Source organism: Pinus tabuliformis, chromosome 1_1, assembly GCF_031772625.1.
Source record: "Pinus tabuliformis cultivar Carrire ecotype Pingquan chromosome 1_1, CPIR1, whole genome shotgun sequence".
NCBI lineage: Eukaryota > Viridiplantae > Streptophyta > Pinopsida > Pinales > Pinaceae > Pinus > Pinus tabuliformis.
The window spans coordinates 124052099-124074393 of NC_142297.1; positions in this window are offsets into that span (position 1 = coordinate 124052099).

Here is a 22295-nt window from a genome sequence, read left to right on the forward strand (position 1 = left end):
TACAACTCTGATTGTCACTGTAGGATCCATTTGCTGACCAAATAGCCCAACAAGGATCTTCCTCATCCATATAGCCTCACAAGCTGCTTGACTAGCAGCCATGTACTATGTTTATGCTAAACTGAGTGCAACCGATCTTTACTTCCTGCTGTACCAAGAAACTGTTGATGACACAATAATGAAGATTCCCTCTTATATGTTCTCTTCTTGTTTGATGGACTCCCTGCCCAATCTGCATCTGTAAAGCTTTGCAGCTTCACTCCCTTTGCATGTCTGTACCAAATACCAAATTGAATGATGCCTCTAAGGTATCTCAACATATGTTTAGTTGCCTTAAAATATAGTTTGGTTGGCTTAACCATTGCTTGACTAAGCTGGTTAACTACAAAACACATGTTCGGTCCTGTATTCACCAAGTACATAAATGAACCCACAAGGTGCTTGTAAATAGTAGACTCCACTACTTCACCTGAAGTAGCATCTTCCTTCATCCAATTCCCTGTTAGAGGAGTCTCCATGGGTTTGTTGCTTTCCACGTAGAACTTCTTCACTATCTTGTTGGCATACTTGCCTCGAGAGACAAATAGTTCCCCATCTCCTTTTCATACTTCCATACCAAGGAAATAATGCATGAGCCCTAGGTCCTTCACCTCAAATTCTCTTGCAAGATCCTCTTTGCAAGATTTGACCATTTTCTCATCACATGTTAGAATTAAATCATCGACATATAATACTATAATCAATAATTTACCTTCAACCACAATATGATAAAGGTTTGCATCTGCTTCACTTTTGGTGAATTTCATCCTGGTGAAGTAGTTGTCCATACTAGTGTACCCCGCATGAGGTGATTGTTTCAATCCATACAACACTCACTTGAGCATGCATACATGCAACTCTTTGTTGAAGGTATCAAATCTGTTCGAGTGCTCAATGTATACCTCTTCCTCAATCACTCCATTGAGGAAGGTTGTATTCACATCCATATGATGTATATTCCATCCCATATGCGCTAAAAGTGCTAGAATAGATCTAATTGAAGAGTACCTTGCTACTGGAGAAAAGGTCTCCTCGTAATCAATTCCCTCCACTTAAGAGAACCCCTTGGCCACAATTTGGATTTTTGTTTCTCGACACTCCCATATGCTACTTGCTTCACCTTATAGATCCAGCTGGAACCTACCACTGCCTTTTCCTATAGACATGGGACAACTTATCAATCACTGTTCCAGATAATGGAGTCACACTCCTCTACCATGGTATCTAGTTGTTGATGCTTCCTTCAATGAGGATGGCTTAGTCTCTACACTCTCGCTCATCAGAGCCATGTAGCCAGTGTACCGATCTGGTGGCCTCCTCTACCTACGCTGTGATGTGGGTACTCCCACATTCTCTCTAGCATCATGCATCAATATATCAAATTATTTGGTGTGCTTCCTTGCATTGCTGGATGTCTCAGCATGAGTGGGTTTTTTCCTCTACATGTTTCTACTCCACATCATCCCTAGGTTCTTCCTTTGGAGCTAAAAGATCCTCATATGCATGCAACAGAAGCTCCCTCTTAGGGGAACATCTGATGGCATTTTCTTCATCGAATTCACGTCTCTACTAACAACTGTCATCCTATGAGATGGAAGGTACACCTGATAGTTATGAGGTGTATAAGTATACCCCAAAAATATTCCCAAATCAACTGTCGACTCTAGATTTTTCGTTGCATCCTTAGTAACATGTCAGTAAACTGATGAAACAAATATCCTGAAGTATGACACATCTATTTTCTTCTCTGAAAAGCCTCCTTCTGGTGTACTCATCCGGAGAATTTGATGAGGACTCTTGTTCTACACATTTGCGACTGTGTTTCATGCTTAAGCCCACACGTGCAATAGTAGGCCCTGATCATGTAACATCACCTGTGCAACTTCCACAATACTTATGTTCTTCCTCTCAGCCACCCCATTCTGTTGTGGGTTATGGGGTGATATTAACTCTTGTCGAATGCCTTCTGATGCACAAAAGTTATTGAACTCATTCAACACACATTCATCACCGTTGTTGCTCCTAGGAGCCTTCACTTTCCTGTCAGTGTATTTCTCAACAAGTTCTTTAAATTCACAAAATTTAGAGAACGTCGAATCTTTCTTCTACATGAATAAAATCCAACACTTATGTGAGAACTCATCTACAAATATCACATAATACATGTGCTTGGTTGTGGAGGCTGTCAAGAACGGTCCACACACATTTGAGTGAACTCTTTCAAGGATTTCTTGCGCTCGACTATCCTTATCATGAAAGGTGGATTTGGTGTACTTCCCCAATGTACACCCTTTGCATGTATCTCACTGCTCTAGTGCACCCTTTGGAAGTTCTGTAGAAATCTGATGCATGATCTTCAAGGCTCCATGGTGCAAATGGCCCAATATTCTATGCCATGATTCACTAATGTCTCGATTGTGCACCTTCTTTGCTCTTGTGCTTAAAGCAACACAATATTCGACATCCAATTTGTAGAGGTTCTTCACCAAAACCCCGATCCACTGCACTAGTCTTGTGGCTATGTGACGAAGGAAAGCATTTCCTTTGCTAAATATCACATTGTAGCCATGGTCTTACAACATAACAATTGGAAATAAATTATCCTTCAGACCCAGAACATACATGACATCTTTTAATGTGAGAGGAGAACCCGACTTCCTATGAAAAGTAATAATGTTGATACCAATTTCGCTATACCTTCCATCATCTCCCATCTCGATGTGCATATGGAGGTCCTTCTCCTCCAAGTCATTGAAAAATTATTTGTTTCCCATCATATGGAATGAGGCTCCACTATCTAGATACCACACACTACCCATCACTGATGTCACCATGCATGTAATGAGGGTGAAATCTAACTTGAATTGTGAAGCTATAGCTTCACCTGCTTCTCCTCCCGAGGGCTTCTTATCAGCCTTCTTGTGCGGACACTTCGTGGCATAGTGTCCCAGCTCATGACATTGAAAAAATTTAATATTCGAAAAGTCCTTCTTCTTACCACCTTGACTGGAATCCCCTTTGGATTGAGATTTCTTCCCTTTCCCTTTCTTTACCTTTCTAGCCAAGGCATAGTTCTCCTCATCAACATGCTTGGATGAGGTTCCATCTCTGGTGTTTTGCCTTATATCTTCCCTCACCAAGTCGGACCAAAAATGCTCCCACTTTGGTAGTTTCTCCCTCCCATTTACCAAATCCTAGTAGTTGTGCCAGCTCTTGGGAAGGCCTAGAAGTGCTAGGTTGACCTGATCATCTTCAGAAAGTATAATACTAACATTCCCAAGCTCATCCCGACATTGGGTGAAATTGATCAAGTACTATGATATTGTGTTTCCCTTCTCCATTTTGATCTTTTGAAGCTTTTCCTTTAGTGCCAACTTCCGGTGGTCACTGTTGTTATGAAACAAGTCTATCAAGGCTTGCCACATTGCATATGGAGTTTCCTTCCTGTGGAGGTTCGAGACAATATGATCTCAAACTCTTTCCAATATGATCGTCCTTGCTTTTGAAACACACTTCTTCCACTCTGCTAGATACTGAGCATTAAATGTTGGAGGTTTAGGAATATTAGTATCTATAAATTCCTTCAAACCGTTATCTTCCAACACTGCCTCCATCTTTTGCTTCAAATAAATATAATTCAAACTACCCTTAAGGGCATATTCGAGTATCAATCTGTAGAAGGCCATCTTACTAGCTCCGAAGATTTGATTCTGTAAATTCGATCTTGAAAAGACAAACTTGTATTCTTCTCTTCTATTGTGATTTCAGCTCTAACAACATCTAGAAATTCCTTGTAGATTCAAACTGCTTATGTAATATTCTAAAACAAAAGACTTGAATCTACTCTACTCATCAGTGAAAACAATTAATCAATTGAGAAATAAAAAAGCATACAAGAGAACAAATTCAATAAACACATTACATAATGATTTCCTGGGAAAATTCACAGCTAAAAACCCCTACTATCTATATATTGCATTAGTTAGAAAATATGAGAAGATTACAATGCTTTGCTCAAGCCCGAGAAAACCTCTGCATTATCTCTATCTGCCTCATTGCTTCCTAGACAAGCCCTGACCAATACTTAACCAATTTTCTGCTTTCCCAAGTTCCTATTTCCTTGCGTTGTTTCCTTGGGAATTAACCGCTATTAATTAGGGAAATTCCTCAATTGGAATTTCACAATCCATCATAGGACTTCATCTGACTGTATGCACCACCTGTACAATTTGGATGATTATACAACTGATATTACATTTCCCTTGAAATCTAATATCAACTGGGTAACTCGTAGATCACACATGCATGAGTTATTTATGGTTGAATTATTTAATTAACTGTGAGGTCCCTATAATACTAGTGATTCCCCCATTACTATTGTCATTGTATCCCTTATTTTTATTATTGTGCCCCATAGAGTCCCATTATTGTTATTTTTGTGCCTTTATATTATAATTTTTAGGTCGGCTTAGTTATATTGTGACCCCTTAGACTCGTATATATCGAAAGGAGGTTTTGTCATTTGTATCATCCAAGAATTGTTCATTTGTGTAATGTAAAGGAGGTTTCCCCCTCGAAGAGGTTAAATTCTAAGGCTTTGATCTATCTTTCCTATCTTTTTGTGAGCTAGTTTCATAACAATTGGTATCAGAGCTTTGGATTCTAGGGTTTCAATGCTCCAAACAGGTCATCGTGGAATTTTGGTTATAACTTTTTTTCTGCGAAGTTTCAGAAGCGAAAAAAAACCCATTTGATAGGAAATCTTGGTGAACATTGGGCCCAAATTTCATATCTTGTCTCACTATATTTTTGGAGATATGATCTAAGGAAGTTAGGGTTTTTGCAAGCTCCAGAATTTCATCTAAAATAGGTCATCATGGACTGTTTGCTATAAATCTTTCTCTGCAAAGTTTCAGAAGCTAAAAAAATAACCCATTTAAGAAGAAATTGGTTTGAACCTTGGCTCCTAATTTCAGATCCTGTCTCGCTATATTTTTGGAGATATAATCTGAGGAAGTTAGGGTTTTTGAAAACCCCTGAATTGCATTCCAAACAGGTCACCGTGGGAAAATCGTCATAACTTTCTCTTTGAGCATCAGATTGAATTTTCGTAAGAAGTTGCAGAAAGAGGACGGATTGTAGTTTTGTGGGTACGATTTTCAGAACCTAAGGTTACAAAAGTGACTGCGGCACGTCGTACAAGTTTGCTCTACTGAACAAGTCTATACTCAAGTCATCGTGGGAGATTTGGCATAACTCTTCATTAGAGAATCCAATCTTGATCAGACTTGCGGAGTTGGAAATATTACTCAGAGGGTTATCGCAGGAAGCAATTTCAGACCTTGGAGATCCAAAATTACAGATTTACATCAGATTCAATATCAAGCTACTACAAAGTGAAAAAAAGGGTGTGTAGTTTTTTATTTTTTTGCATAAGCTTGGTTTGAAAAATTAGTTTGAAGGAATTCAAAGGGCATATTGAAGCATTATTATCGGTAATTTATGCCCCGAAGAAAGAAAATGGAAACACCTAGTAAGCAATCTGAAAGCTCTAGCATGACTCGCGAAGAAAAGGAAGAAATGCAACATGATATATCAAAATTACGAGACCAAGTGCAATAAATGTCACTCGCACAAAAAGTAACAGAATCTAAGATGGATGGTTTAAAGAAAGACATAGAAGTTAAGATGTATGGCGTGGAAGCTAAGATGGATGGTTTAAAGAAAGGCATGGAAGCTAAGATGGATGGTTTAAAAAAAGGCGTAGAAGCTAAGATGAATGACGTGGAGGCTGAGATGGATGGTTTAAAGAAAGGCGTAGAATCTAAGATGAATGACGTGGAAGCTAAGATGGACGGTGTGGAAGCTAAGATAGACGATTTGAAGACAGATTTGAAGACAAGCATGGAAGATTTGAGGATAGATTTGACAAATTTTCTACAAGAAATGCTTACTAATGGCGAAAGTGTAGTAAAGGAAACTCACGATGTGAACAAAATAAATGTTAATCATGATTTCATAGATTCTAACGTTGGATCGAAGAACCACCATGTTCCAAAGATCGATATGAGGAAGTTTAATGGCAAGGATACTGGAACATGGATGCTACAGATGGAGCAATTTTTCGATCTCCATAATGTATAAAACACACAAAAGGTACGCATTGCAACTTTATATTTGGAACCAAATCAATTTGTATGGTATCTATGGCTTTGCTCTCGTAAACAAATTGTCACTTGGGCTATTTTTATGGATGAAATGATAGCACATTATGAGGATACAAAAAGCAACACTTTTGTTAGCCAATTGATAAATCTCAAACAAAAGGGTTCAATGATGGAGCACCTTGAGGACTTCCAAAAATTGAATATAAGGGTAAAATATATTATAGAGGAGCATAGGATTGATGTGTTCATAGGGACTTTAAAAGATAACATCCAACATGAGGTTCGCCTTTGGGAACCAGATTCATTGGAGAAGGCATTTAGGTTGACAAGAAAAATGGAAAGAAAAATTATGGCAACAAGGAAGCCTACCACTCACAATCATAAAGATGGAAGTGCTGCTGCCCCTAGCCATCCACAACTTACAAGGTTGACACCAAATTACAGTTGTGACAACAAATACACTAAAGGTCATAAGTGTGTAGAGAAGAAATTATTTTACATAGATTGTGAAGAGGGGAAGAAAAGGAACAAGAAACGTCAAAAGAAGAGGATATACACCAGGAAAAACCCTAGAAAAAAAAGAAATGAATCCGACCATATCTTGTAATGCATTGGCTGGAATTACCACTCCTCAAACTATTAAGATAGAAAGTCATATCAAGAAGAAAAAGGTAATAGTGTTGATTGATTCGGGAAGTACCCATAATTTTATTCATTGTAAGATAGCCAAGGAATTGAATTGCTTCCTATATCCAGCACCAAAGTGTCAAGTGATGGTTGCAAGTGGAGGAACCATAAATTGCTCAGGAAAGTGCCATAATATGACGCTATCCATGGGAGAATATGTATTGAATAGCCCAATGCTTTCCATTCCAATGGGTGGTGCTAATGTTGTACTAGGAGTCCAATGGGAATAGTCCTTGGGTACAATAGCTTTTAATTTTCAAGAAATTTTCATGAAATTCTCTGCAGAAGGAAAGGAAGTTGAATTAAGGGGTATCACAGGGAAACCGGGAAAGATAATTAGCTCTAACAGAATGAAAAAGCTTCTAAAGAAAGAACAACGAGGCATAATTGCACAATTATGTTCACTAGAGGTTCCCACATCGAAATCATCCATTTATCCAGATCGCCAAAAAGTCTTGGACAATCATTCCAAGGTTTTTGAGACTCTCAAAGGCCTCCCACCTATTCGTGATCATGATCATGCTATCAATTTGATCCCAGGAAGTGTTCCTCCAAACATCAGGCCTTACAGATATCCCTATGTCCAAAAGAGTGAAATTGAACGTATGGTTGCAGAAATGCTAGAGGCTGGTATAATTCAACCTATTCAAAGTTCTTTCTCTACTCCAATAGTATTGGTTCACAAGAAGGATGGATCATGGTGCATGTGTCTAGATTATAGGGAGCTCAACAAGCTCACTATTAAAGATAAATTTCCCATTCCTGTCATTGATGAATTATTGGATGAATTGCATGGATCAATTTACTTCACCAAGTTGGATCTTCATTCAGGATATCATCAAATCAAAATGAACACTGAAGACATTCCAAAACAACATTTAGAACTCATGAGGGTCATTATGAATTTTTGGTCATACCTTTTGGCCTTACTAATGCACCTTCTACATTTCAAGGTTTGATGAATTCCATTTTCAAACCCTTCCTTAGAAAATTTGTGTTAGTATTTTTTGATGATATACTAATCTACAACAAGTCTTGGAAGGATCATGTCCAACATGTTGACATGGTGCTCAAACTATTGGAGGAGAAACAATTATATGCAAAAATCGCCAAATGTTTATTTGGAGTACAAGAGGTGGAATATCTAGGTGATATTATATCTCATGAAGGTGTTAAGGTAGACCCTAGAAAAATTAAAACCATTAAGGAAGGAAAATCCCCACATCCATAAAGCATCTATAAGGATTTCTCGGGTTGACAGGGTATTATCGCAATTTTGTTAAGAATTATGGGAGAATAGCAACACATCTAACAACATTATTGAAGAAAGATGCATTCTCATGGACTCCAGAAGCAACAAAGGCCTTTGAACATCTTAAAGAGGCAATGTGCCAAGCACCAGTCTTAGCTACACCAAACTTCACAAAAACCTTTATTGTGGAATGTGATGCCTCAGGAAATGGAATTGGTGCTATTTTAATGCAAGAAGAAAAACCCATTTCTTTCGAAAGTCGTCCAATCAAAGGAAAGTATTTACACAAAACTATTTATGAGAAGGAAATGTTGGCAATACTACATGCACTTAAGAAATGGTGACCCTGCCTAATGGGAAGATACTTCAAGTTAAAAATAGATCATGATAGTCTTAAATACTCTTAAGAACAAAGATTATCTTCAGAAGAGCAGAAAAAATGGGTCACAACGATGTTGGGTTATGACTTTGAAATCATCTACAAAAAAGGGAAGCAAAATGTTGTGGTAGATGCACTCTCAAGAAAGGATGAGGATGTGGAAGCATTTCTTTGCGCCATTTCTATTATCCAACCAGATTGGATAAACGAAGAAAGTGATGAATGGAAGAATGACGAGGAAGTGTGGGCACTCATTCAAAAGATACAACAAGATTCCAGTACATCTGATACATTTAGCTGGAAATATGATTCCTTATGGTACAAGGATTGGTTATACCTATGTAAGAATTCCCAACTCAAACAAAAAATTCTTAGGGGATTGCACACCTCTCCCTTAGGAGGGCACTCAGGATTTCTAAAAACTACCACAAGGTTAAGAATGATTTTTTTTGGGATGGACTTAAATCGAATATTTAAAAGTTTGTGGCAGAATGTTTGGTTTGCCAACAAAATAAAGTTGAAACAATTAAGACCCCAGGACTGTTACAACCTTTATCAATTCGAAGGCAACGTTGGGAGGAGGTTTTAATGGATTTTATCATAGGTTTACCGAAGTTCAAAGGAAAGAGTGTTATCATGGTGGTAGTTAACAGACTTACCAAGTATGCACACTTTTGTGCATTATCTCATCCATTTAAAGCGAGTACAATTTCTACTGCATTTATGGAAACAATTCAAAAGCTACATCGAAACCCAAAGATTATTGTAAGCGACAGAGATCCCATTTTCACTGGAAATTTTTGGACAAAATTATTTTCTTGTCTTGGTACTCAATTAGCTCATAGCTCATCTTATCATCCTCAATCTGATGGGAAAACTGAGATAGTAAACAAATGTTTGGAAGGATATCTTTGTTGCTTTGTATCTGATAAATAGACACAATGGGTCAAATGGTTGCCTCTGGCTGAATGGTGGTATAACACTTCCTTCCATACTGCAACAAAAATGAACCCATTTATGGCACTTTATGGATATCATCCACCATCCATCACATCATATTTAAGACAAAATTATAAGGTTCAAGCAGTGGAAGATCACATTGAGCATCAGCAACAAGTTCTCCAACTCTTAAAGGATAAACTCACCTTGGCGCAGAATAGAATGAAACAACAGGTAGATCGACATCACAGCGAAAGAAGTTTTGATGTAGGTGATTGGGTATTCCTACAACTACAAACATATAAACAAATGTCCCTCAAGCAAGCTAACAAGGATAATAAATTATCACCAAAGTATTATGGTCTGTACAAGGTGTTGCAAAAGATAGGTACTATGGCATACAAATTGGAGCTTCCTGCAGCTTCCCAAGTGCACCCACTTGTCCATGTTTTATGCTTAAAGAACGTTATAGGTGACAAGTTCCAGTTCAAACAATATTGCTAGAACTTGATGAGGAAGGAAAAATCATATTGGAACCTGAGCGGTCAAAGAAACAAGAACTCGACAGCTATGAAATTGATCAATTTCAGAGTATCTCATCAAGTGGAAGAATTTACATGTTGAAGATTCCACATGGGAGGATGATAATTTTTTATACAGAAGCATCCAGAACTACTCAAGTGTTGAGGACAACACTTTTTTGAAGGAGAGGGGCATGTTAGGTCCCTATAATACTAGTGATTCTCCCATTACTATTGCCGTTGTATCCCTTATTGTTATTATTGTGCCCCATAGAATCCCACTATTGTTATTTTTGTGCCTTTATATTATTATTGTTAGGTTGGATTGGTTATATTGTGACCCCTTAGGATCCTATATAGAAAGGAGGTTTTGTCATTTGTATCATCCAAGAATTGTTCATTTGTGTAATGTAAAGGAGGTTTCCCCCTCGAAGAGGCTGAATTCTAAGGCGTTGATCTATCTTTTCTATCTTTTTGTAAGATGGTTTCATAACATTAACTGGTTGAACATTGAAATTAGACCCAACTGCTAGAACTCTTACTAGTTTCTCCAACAGTTGGAACTAGTTTAATTGATTTTAACTCAGTTAAACTGAATTAATTAATTACAACTGAAAATAAACTCAACTAAGGATCCTATAAAGTAGGAGCCACTCTACATGAATCAAGTTAGATCCTCAACTCGAATTAACTGAACCAACTATGTCAATTTAACTTAGTTAACTCGTACAAGTTGTCTTGTGATGTGGAAGTACAAATTTTCTCCTAATTTAATTCAAGGTAAAATTAAATCATGAGTTTTTTATTGCATTTTTAACAAATAGATATGAGCAAAGGACATCAAGATCGCATAATATTGAAGGAAAAAAATTTGTAGTGGTCACAAGTTTTGGACTATGAGAACATGACATTCAAATGTTGTGAATGTTTTGAAACAGGTCGCTTATAAAATACTTGTCCATAGGCTAAGAAAAAGAAGTAACTGATGAGCCCCAGAAATGGGTAATTATATGGGCTCATTTAGCCTCTTAATTCGACTTAATCCACCATTCTCATTAGTTTATTGCATGTTTTTGATTATATTTATGCTAATGGAGTGAATTGGGTTAGTCATTATGCCAAAAAGTCTAATGTGTGCTTTATGTAGATTTTTGGTCAATTTTGAGACAAAATCAAAGGTTTAATGAGCATTTGGCAGCCAAATTCATGGAAGAATAAGGGAGAGGATTTGTAGGAGGGTGCCCCCTTCATTTATGAGCACTTACCTCGAATTCTCCATCAAAAACTCAAAGCACAAAGCCAAGGGGCAACCAAGCAAGTCAAGTAGGACTGCTGTTATCTTCAGTTCCAGGAAGCTGAGTTCCTTGATTTTAGGAGCACTGTTGGAGGTCCCCATTTGTATAAATAAGAAGGTTTAGGGCCTCAGTGGAGTTAGTAAGATTTTAGTTAGATTTTAGCCATTTGATAGTCTATTTTCGTACTTTATTGCAGCCCTGTATTAGCACATTTTCAAGCTTCTTCTTGCAGACAGTTTTTGTGATGTAACTATTATTTTTTGATCAATGAAGATGAATCCAGCTTTGCACCAGCTCTAAGCTTTCTTAGGAGGCTGTATCTCTTGGGGTTGGGCCCAACCCAAGTGCCCAATACCTCCTTTGTGTACTTTTATGTGTTCTTATTGCATTCATAGAATAATTTCTGTTATCTAGGTTAAAATATTGCTTCATTACTTAGGTTGTTTTTGATGATTAAGATAGTTGTTCATGCTTTAGGTTGATTTGATAGTTTGGTAACAGAAAATATCCACAAAAAGGCTCCCAAGCAGTTCTTGATTTCATTTCTCCCTCCTTGGGATCATGAATTGAGACCAAGGTACACTCGCTGCCACAAAAACACTATTTTTGCCTTCCAATGCAATTGCTAGTGTTAGATTTTGAGTTGGAAAAGTTGATATCAGTTGTGTTTCCATGTTTAGATCTATTCTTGCTCAGTTTCCATAGCTCTCTTGCATAATTTTCTGTATATAAACTTCCTCATCATATTTCTAATTTTTAAGGGCAGATTAGGTCAAAATAGATAGATCTATGTTTTTTTAGTCTTTGTTTGGATCAGTTTTGGAAAGTAGCATGCAGAGCACCTGTAATACATTCCTACCTACCCTTCCTCCATCATACAACCCACTCCAGTCCCTCACTCAAGATTTCTTCCCTTCATTCGCCACACTTTCCCAACTTGCCCTAATTTCTACATTTTTGTGCAACATTACTTTCTTCATCCTTGAACAAATCCAACCATCTTCAACACTCCTGAGCTTCATTTACTAGGTCCTACACCTCTTGACATCCTTATCCATCCTTAATTTCCACTTTCCCACCATTTTTCCACCATCAATCCTCTAAAAATCACTTTCAGCCTGTTCCTATAGAACTTCCTGTAGAATTTCCTGTAGATCCCCTGCAGCCTCTTAGAAGATAACGCAAGCGATTTTTCGAGATCTGAGCACAGTGGAAAGCTCCAAAAAGGTTCTAGGGACCCCTTAGGTCCTCTCCACACCTTCCTAACCCCCCTGCAAACACCCACTTCATTTCCTTTTGCTAATCAACCTCTGCACAGTCAAAAATAGTGAAAACACATGCATAATAATTCTGCATAAAATGGCTCAAAAGTACAAAGAGATGATTTTTTCATATTTTTCTTAAGAAGTAGCTTAAAAACATGTATTTTACCTCTTCAATAGTCCATGGCATCCATTTGAGTAGTTGTACATCTCTTTTCATGCACAAGTATGGTTAGTCGGTAAAACTAGGGTTTGCATTTCCTTTCAGCTTTCATCTTCTTTCTGTAAGTAGACTAGCCTCTTTTGAGTTAGCTTTCATCCATCATAGTTAAAATCTTCTTCTATGAACTCATAGAAGTTGGCTTAAGTTCCTAGCGAACTTGTGCCAATTGATCAAGTGACAACCTGCAGTAAGAACTAGTACTTGAGCATATAGCACCATCGCTTCCAAGTTTGTTACGAACTACCGGGTTGATAAAAGTAAAGTAGGGAGTCCCAGGAGTTGCAGCATCATTGCTGCAATACTGGAGCTCACCATCTTTTTGGTGCCGTTGCGGGGAAGCGTCAGAGTACTTTGTGATTACTGCTTTCTTCTATTTTTTTTTTCTCTGCAACATTCTACTAAGTAGTTTATTCATTTCAACTTCATTTCATCAAGCGTAGATTAGCTATTTCCTGCTTTCATTTCAATTCCGCAATTTCATTTCAGCAAGTGTAGATTAGACATTTCCTACTTTCATTTCAATTCCGCAATTTCATTTCAGCAAGCGTAGATTAGCTATTTCCTGCTTTCATTTCAATTCTGCAATTTCATTTCAGCATATAGATTAGTCCTTTCCTGCTTTCATTTCAATTCTACAGTTTCATTTCAGCAAGATAGATTTTAGTTAGTTGCAATTTGATGTTCAATCAATTTTAGTTTTGCAGGTACAAGCATAGAAAAAAAACAAAATCAACCAAAAATATTTTCTTTCATGCCTTGTAGGAGTAGAGATAATTCAGAAAAATGTTTGCACAACACCCCCACTGCTTCACACAGCCAACCTTCTCTCTTCTTCGATGGCTGTGATTAAGAAGAACCCTTAGGTGGATAGTAAGAAATATTTGAAGAACCTATAGGGGAGAAGAAGAAGAAAACATTCCCCTGGAGAAAATGGCTGAAAACAAAAATGTTGGGCGCAGCACCTTTTCTTCCAACTCATCCATTGAAGGTGAAATTGGAAACATGTGGGAAGATTTCAAGAGCGTGATGAGACAAACTATTTCCATGCAAATGGATACCTTGCAGATCCAAAGGAAGCAAGAGGAAGCCGAGAGGGATTTGGCTATCTCTTGTCCCAGGTGCACTAGAAAGCATCCTAGGAATGAATGTCCATTGCACTCCATAGAAGTGTGTTTTGTCTGTGAAGAAGACCATCCTACGAATCAGTGCCCTTCCTTGCCTGGAATTAAAGCTGCATATCAGAGGGCCAAAGGCGCCACTGAACCACTCTATTTCATGAACCAAAGGAGGCCACATGGACCCAGACCTTACCAACAGGGAATGCAAGGGACATCCCAGACTTATTACAACCCCTATCAAGCCACTTCCATGCCTTCTTGGGGTCCCCCTGCTCATCCTTCCTGGTCCACACCCCCTCCTTGGTCGTATCCATCTCAATATCATGCTCAACCAACTACTCATCCATTTCACCCCTATGCTCAGCCACAGCCTCAGTGGAATGCACCTCATCAGGGGTGGAGGCCCCAATACAACTCTCCTCCCGCTCTTTCGCGTCCACCACCTACTCAACCGCAACCGTCGCCTCCTGCTCCACCAAGGCAACCCCAAATGCCTGCTCAATCGAACCCGAACCCAAATAACATGAAGGCTCAACAAGTATATAGTGGTAAACCACCTGCCCAACCACAACGCCATCCACATCTGTCTCAAATATACACCCCCACTCAACTACCCTACCACCATTGCAAAATCCGCACATTGGAGTAGCTCAACCCAATTACAATGCTGAGGCACAACATGTCCAAACGACTCCTCTTGAGCTCAATCATATTCACCATAGCTTAGGAAGAGTATTGCAAAAAAGAGATTATATTGAAAGCATTGAAGGACCACATCCAGCAAAAGAAGATTCAAAAGAGGAGATCAAAGGACCATGGGCTGCACTTGATGAAGAGAAGACATCGGAATTAGAGATCGAGAGAGCTCCATCATGGTTACCATCAAATCCTCCATGTATTCAAGAGAAGAATCAACAAAAAGAGGAAGATATGAAGGTCATGGTAGAAGAAGACATGAAGAATGATCCAGATCAGCAGAAAGGCCAAGGACATCACAACTATATTGAGATATGGTTCCAGACGATCACTAAGGTGCAACATCCCTCTCTTCCTCAACTATGCTTGATCCCTTCAAAGTCAAATCACTTGGTCTCTGAAATCCGGATACCTGTCAAAGCATGCATTTCAAGCCTCCACATCATTTTGTCTATCATTTTGATGTGCACATGGCTCCATTGGAAGTATTCTTATACTTGAAAATGATTTTGTTTTTCAAGTAGGGTAGGGTAGAAAAAAAGAGAAAAAAAGGGGAAAAAATGAAAAATAAGAGAAAAATAAAAATCTAAGGTGAAAACCTCCTCGGAGGCGCCTCAGATTGGCTCATTGATTGAAAACCTCCATGAGGCGGTCAATGGGTTAGAAAGAAGAGAAAAGAAAAAGGGAATAAGATCCCTGGGTGAAAACCTCCCTTGGAGGCACCCAGGGCAGGCAATTAGGGTGAAAACCTCCTTGAGGCGCCCTAGTTGTTTTCAAAAAAAAAAAGGAAAAAAAATGAATTTCCAGTTGTATTGCAAGTTTTTAGAACTTCAGGAAGTAGCAGCAGGTGCCAAGAAAGCTCTGAAACCAATAACAACACCTATCCTACCTTCCCTCACCCTTCTCCATCATTCTTGACATCCTTTCCACCTCATTGTGCTTCTTTTCTAAAAACTGTGTTTTCTACAGGAGGATCCTGTAGAAATTACAGAGAGCTAGAAATGGACTTCAAAATTAGTTTGAGGAACAAGGAAGCTTCATAAAGGGTTTATAAATCCTCCTACAGTCTTCAAACCCCTCTTCCATCAATTCCAAGTCTGCATTACAGCCCAAGATCATTTTTTCTTACTGTACAAAAACTACAGAATGCTCTGATACAAAAATACATAGAGCAGAAATTTGTTTTTTCCCTAACTTGAAAACCATGCATCCATTTAAAAAATTGTTTCATGGGGAGTTGTATAGGGATGATGGCAACATGCCCAAGCAATTTTAGCCAATTCCAGTGCACGGTTTCCAAGAAATCAACCTCCATCACCTTCTGCCATTTTTAGTTTTTCTCGAAATCCGTGCATCCATTGACCATAATTTTTCAATGGGAGGTGCATAATGATGATGGAAACATGCTCAAAAAATTTCAGGTCAATCTGGTCTATAGTTTGGGAGCTATGGACAAAACAAGTCGCTGTCCTACAAAAATCTAGCATCAGCAACATGAGGGTGCAAATCTGAAGGTGTGTTACTGGGAATAGTGTCTATGCAGAGCTGCTAATCCCACTAAGGCTGGTAGCTACCTTAGAAACAAACAAACTTAAAACTACTTTCGTTTTCCTTTATGAAAGATAGATGAGAGAAGAATAAAGGAGACCAACCTCTGTCTTGCGCTTGGTTCCTTGCTCGATTCCTCTCTCTTCTGATAGTCTTTTGCTACTTGCTTTCTTGTATACACAACTTCACAGAGTACCTGTAGAATCAAAGTAGCATAACACTATACGAGAACATAGATCTATTATCATAAGCAATATAGGATCAGATGTATATTAACCATACAAATGCATAAAACATCAATCACACAAGTGTATGGAGGAAAACTTGAATAGCTTTATTGATAATCAAGAAAGAGCCAAGAGAATTACAACCAATTGTTCTGATACAACATCATCCTCTTAGCAAGAAGCCCTTCTTCACCTCATGAAAAGCTTAGATCACCCAACACTATGATATTGCACCAAGAAACCAGCAGCACTTCCTTACAAGATACAAAATTCCAGCCTCTGGATCTCTGGGATGAGGGATCCATATATAGATGTCTGCAAGGGAGATGAGTCAGCTTTTGAGATTTGATTAGTGTCTCCCCTCTGATAGTTCTTGATTCCACTTGGAGATTGATGATCTCTTACTCATCCCTGGTTGAATTCAGAGAGGCAAGTGTCACAATAGAAGTTTCTAGAATATTCCATGCTTCTCCACCTTGCGGATTGACCTTGCCATTTGTCCCTTCTCGTCCATCGCACCCCATAGAAGGGATTTTTGATATGCAACGCACCTACTGTGTGTATTTAGGTGGGATGCAATACACTTTGCCTATGGAGCAGGTGAAATGGTCTAGTTTTGACCAGTTTTGAGTAGTTTTTCATGGAGAACTTCTGGGAGATGCTGTAATCAGTTGACCTTGTTCTTTTAGGGGTTGGAACAAAACCTTTAGGGACTTAGGAGCCCTTGGTTTATGGAAATTTATGCTTGGGGTTGCAGTGCCCAAAAATGTCTATAACAAGGTGGAAGTAGACTCCTGGAACTTAGATCCAGCCAGAGGATACTTGCACAAGAAACAAAGCCACGCATCAGACAACAAAAAGCATATAGTAGAAGGGATATAGGCATGTAGCAATTGAATATGAGCATGCATCAGCAAAAGAACCCAGCAACACGCACATTTCGACTTAATGGTAAGTGTCTAAACCAATTCCTCTATTTGCATCTGTATTATTGAAACTTCATAAACGAATGAAATGGTTGGATTAAGCCAGAAAGGTGGCCAGTTAACTGGACACCCTCAGCTAGTTCGGTTTCACTCATCCGGAGATCACCCAGCACATGTGTATGGTCAACTCACAGGAAATTTAAAAAACAGGTAGTGGCAAATGTTTTGAACTCCAGTGCAACTGATGTCAAGTGATTAACAGGAAGAGAACATACAGTTTCATAATAACACTGCAGTGGGGACCAACGGTCTACATGGGGCCAACGTGTACTTGGCCAACGCACCCTCCATCAACGGAAGTCTCCATAAATAGCCGTAAGAACTCATCTTTGAAATACTCTCACCACCTTTGTTTCCATTTTATCATCGTCCCCGCAGTTGCAACAAGCTCTACACCACCTCCATAGCAGCAAACCAGTCGTTCTCTTCCATTTTTCAAAATCCTCCTGCTTATCGGCATTCTACAGGAAGCTGTAACAGTTCTATAGGAGCAGGAACACCGTCTACAGGAAGATTTCTATAGGAAGGGTAGAGAGCAGCTTTGTAGAAGAAAAATACGAGATTTTTGTCAAATTTCAAGCTTGAAACAAGGTAGCTTGGGAAACCTCTCTGCATATGACTTATTTGAATAAGGTGGTGGATTAAAAACACAGTAGTGGATTGAAGAAAGGAGAATGAAGCTTAAAAGTCTGCCTGCATATCTTCTATGAGTTTTACACAGTTCTCTATTTTTTTTCCTTTGCATTCGAAGTCTGTCTTCTTCTTTCTCACATTCTTATGAAAATAGAGATGCAACCATAGAAACTAAGCGTGTGTGAAAAAATGAATTTGCAAGACTGTCCACTCTCTGAAAGAAAAAATTGTGTTATTTGTTCTCTGTTCTGTCAAAAAATTGATTTCTTTTAAAAAATTGAGAAGCAAATTCAGGTTGGAAACAGTTTGAAGAGAGGAAAAATTACGAATTGCTATTGTGAAAAAACACGAAAAAATTCCAGGAGCAGTAACAGGTTCTACAGGAGCACCTACAACCAATTCTACAGGAGGGGCAATAAGCTGTTTTTTTAGAAGGAAACATGGGTTTTTGCAAAATTTCTGGCTTCAGGAGGTAGGTTCCATGCATACCCACCTTGATTATCAATATGTGGAAGGAATGATATCATTTTAAGGAAGGATTAAACCTGAAAAAGAAGAGTAATTGCATTCAAAATTTCTGCCTGTTTCTTAAAAGAGAAGAAAACAAACAGTTTTATCTGTTGCATGTTTCTGCAAAAGAAGTGATGCAATTTTAGGGAAGAATTAAGCCTGAAGAAGGGAGAAATTGCATTAAAAAAAGGGCTACCTGTTTCTTAGGAAAAAAACACAGTTTTCCCCTGTTTTCCTGTTTTCTTCAAAATTCTTGTCTCCATCCCTACATTTGGTGTTCAAAAGGGGTATAAGCACAATGACAAAAGGATTCATAGACTCTAGCATTAAGTTTAAGGTAGGGAGTCCAGATCAGCTGGCTCACCGTGGGTTAATTAAAATTTTAGTGGAAGAAACCGTCCATACATTCACACTCCCTATAGCATGGGAAGTCTTAAAAAACATGACAACAGAAGGTGACATAAAATCACTCACCTATGATATCATTCCTTCTGATAGTGAAGAAGAAGAGCAGAAAGGGGGAGAAGATGAAGCAACTGATGACTTAGCAGGACAAGAAAAGGAGAAGGAAGAAACTAAAATAGAAGAGGAGAAGGATGAAGAGACAGAATAGGAAGAAACAGAGCAAACAAAGAAAGAAAAAGAGACAAAAGGAGGAGAAAAAGAGGAAGCAGAGGCAAAACAAAGAAAAGGGTCCCCTGAGACTCTGGAAAGAGAGGCAACAGCTGGTCTCACTGCCCTGAGCACACCAATTAAGCCAAAAGAAAGAGAAAAAGGCAGGCCTCCATGTATTTTAAGGCCAAGAAAAGCACAAGAATTCAAACAAGCAGAATAGGAGGAGCAGTGGAAGGACATGGAAAAGAAGGCAAAATTTTATGGTACACATGAGTAGACCACTTTAGAAGCTTGGGATGATAGGGAGGCCACCAGGGCCATCAAGGATGAGGAGATGAATTAGTTGCTCAGAGGATGAGCAACACCTTCAGTAGGGGGGTGATGATGAGCCCCAGAAATGGGTAATTATATGGGCTCATTTAGCCTCCAAATTCAACTTAATCCACCATTATCATTAGTCTATTGCATGTTTTTGATTATATTGATGCTAATAGAGTGAATTGGATTAGTCATTATGCCAAAAAATCTAATGTGTGCTTTATGCAGATTTTTGGTCAATTTTGAGGCAAAATCAAAGGTTTAATGAGCTTTTTGCAGCCAAATTCGTGGAAGAATAAGGGAGAGGATTTGTAGGAGGGTGTCCCCTTCATTTATGAGCCCTTACCTTGAATTATCCATAAAAAACTCGGAGCACAAAGCCAAGGGGTAGCCAAGAAAGTCAAGTAGGACTGCTATTATCTTCAGTTCCAGGAAGCCGAGTTCCTTGATTTTAGGAGGACTGTTGGAGGTCCCCATTTGTATAAATAAGAAGGCTTAGGGCCTCAATGGAGTTAGTAAGATTTTAGTTAGATTTTAGCCATTTGATAGTCTATTTTCGCACTTTAGTGCAGCCCTGTATCAACACATTTTCGAGCTTCATCTTGCAGACAATTTTTGTGATGTAACTATTATTTTTTGATCAATGAAGATGAATCCAGCTTTGCACCAGCTCTGAGCTTTCTTAGGAGGCTGTAGATCTTGGGGTTGGGCCGAACCCAAGTGCCCAGTACCTCCTTTGTATACTTTTATGTGTTCTTATTGCATTCATAGAATAATTTCTGTTATCTAGGTTAAAATCTTGTTTCATTACTTAGGTTGTTTTTGATGATTAAGATCGTTGTTCATGCTTCAGGTTGATTTGAAATTTTAGTAACAGAAAAGATCCAAAAAAGGGCTCCGAATCAGTCCTTGATCTAATTTTTCCCTCCTTGGGATCATCAATTGAGACCAAGGTACACTTGCTGCCACAAAAACACTGTTTTTGCTTTCCAATGCAATTGCTAGTGTTAGATTTTGAGTTGGAAAAGTTGATTTCAGTTGTGTTTCCATGTTTATATCTGTTCTTGCTTAGTTTCCATAGCTCTCTTGCATGATTTTCTATCTATAAACTTCTGTTCATTATATTTCTGGTTTTTAAGGGCAGATTAGGTCAAAATAGATAGATCTCTGTTTTTAGTCTTTGTTTGGATCAGTTTTGGAAAGTAGTGTGCAGAGCACCTGTAATACATTCCTACCTACCCTTCCTCCATCATACAACCTGCTCTAGTCCCTCACTCAAGATTTCTTCCCTTCATTCGCCACACTTTTCCAACTTGCCCTAATTTCTACATTTTTGTGCAACATTGCTTTCTTCATCCTTAAACAAATCCAACCATCTTCATCACTCCTGAGCTTCATTTACCAGGTCCTACACCTCTTAACATCCTTATCCATCCTTCATTTCCACTTTCCCACCGTTTTTCCACCATCAATCCTCTAAAAACCACTTTCGGCCTGTTCTTGTAGAACTTCCTATAGAATTTCCTATAGATCCCCTGCAGCCTCTTGTAGAAGATAACGCGAGCGATTTTTCGAGATCTGAGCATGGTGGAAATCTCCAGAAGGGTGCTAGGGACCCCTTAGGTCCTCTCCACACCTTCCTAACCCCCTGCAAACACCCACTCCATTTCCTTTCGCCAATCAACCTCTGCACAGTAAAAAATAGTGAAAACACATGCATAATAATTCTGCATAAAATGGCTCAAAAGTACAAAGAGATGATTTTTTCATATTTTTCTTAAGAAGTAGCTTAAAAACATGTATTTTACCTCTTCAATAGTCCATGGCATCCATTTCAGTAGTTGTACATCTCTTTTCATGCACAAGTATGGTTAGTCGGTAAAACTAGGGTTTGCTAGGGTTTGCATTTCCTTTAAGCTTTCATCTTCTTTCTACAAGTAGACTAGCCTCTTTTGAGTTAGCTTTCATCCATCACAGTTAAAATCTTCTTCTACGAACTCATAGAAGTTGGCTTAAGCTCCTATTGAACTTGTGCTAGCTGATCAAGTGACAGCTTGCAGTAAGAGCTAGTATTTGTGCATATAGCACCGTCGCTTCCAAGTTTGTTACAAACTACCGGGTTGATAAAAGGAAAGTAGGGAGTCCCAGGAGTTGCAACATCATTGCTGCAATACTGGAGCTCACCAGTAACCCAAGGACCAAAAGGATGGAAATTTTCTAAGATTCTCCTTTCAGAAGATGAAGAAGAAGAATCCAAAGAGAATGTTCAAACCCATTTTGAAGAGGAGCTACGACTCAATCTAGGTAGCAACCAGAAGAGATCTCTTCGATTCAAAGAAGACTGGTCATTCAGATTCAACGAGACCCTCCACCTGTATGCGTGAAAATTTTGGATGGGAACAGGGGCTCCAAAAGAGCTCATGTTTTAGAGAGTTATGACTCTGATAAAGAAACCCCCTCTGGACGATGCAAATAGAGCATTGGAATTGGTTCCAATTGAACCAATGCCAGATGGTTGGCACAAGGTGCATAAAAAGAAGGGTAAAAAGTCAAGCTAATGTGGAATTTGATTGTTTTTATTTCTCACTACCTTTGTATATGTTTTTTTTTTCTCACTATCCTTGTATTTGAGGGTCATAGACATATTTTGAACCCTCTCTGCCTTTTTTTTGGGTCATGTTTCAGTTATTATTTGCATACACACCCAGTGTGTCTACAAAATGTAATTTTTATTTTCTCTTAATAAAAACTTTGGTTTTTTCTTTTGAAAAAAAAAGACATGTCAAAATTGTTGTTAATGTTGGAGATCTAGTTATCGAACATCTCTTATTTTTATTTTTATTAATATTGTCAGTTCATAGATGGTAGTGCAATTTTATC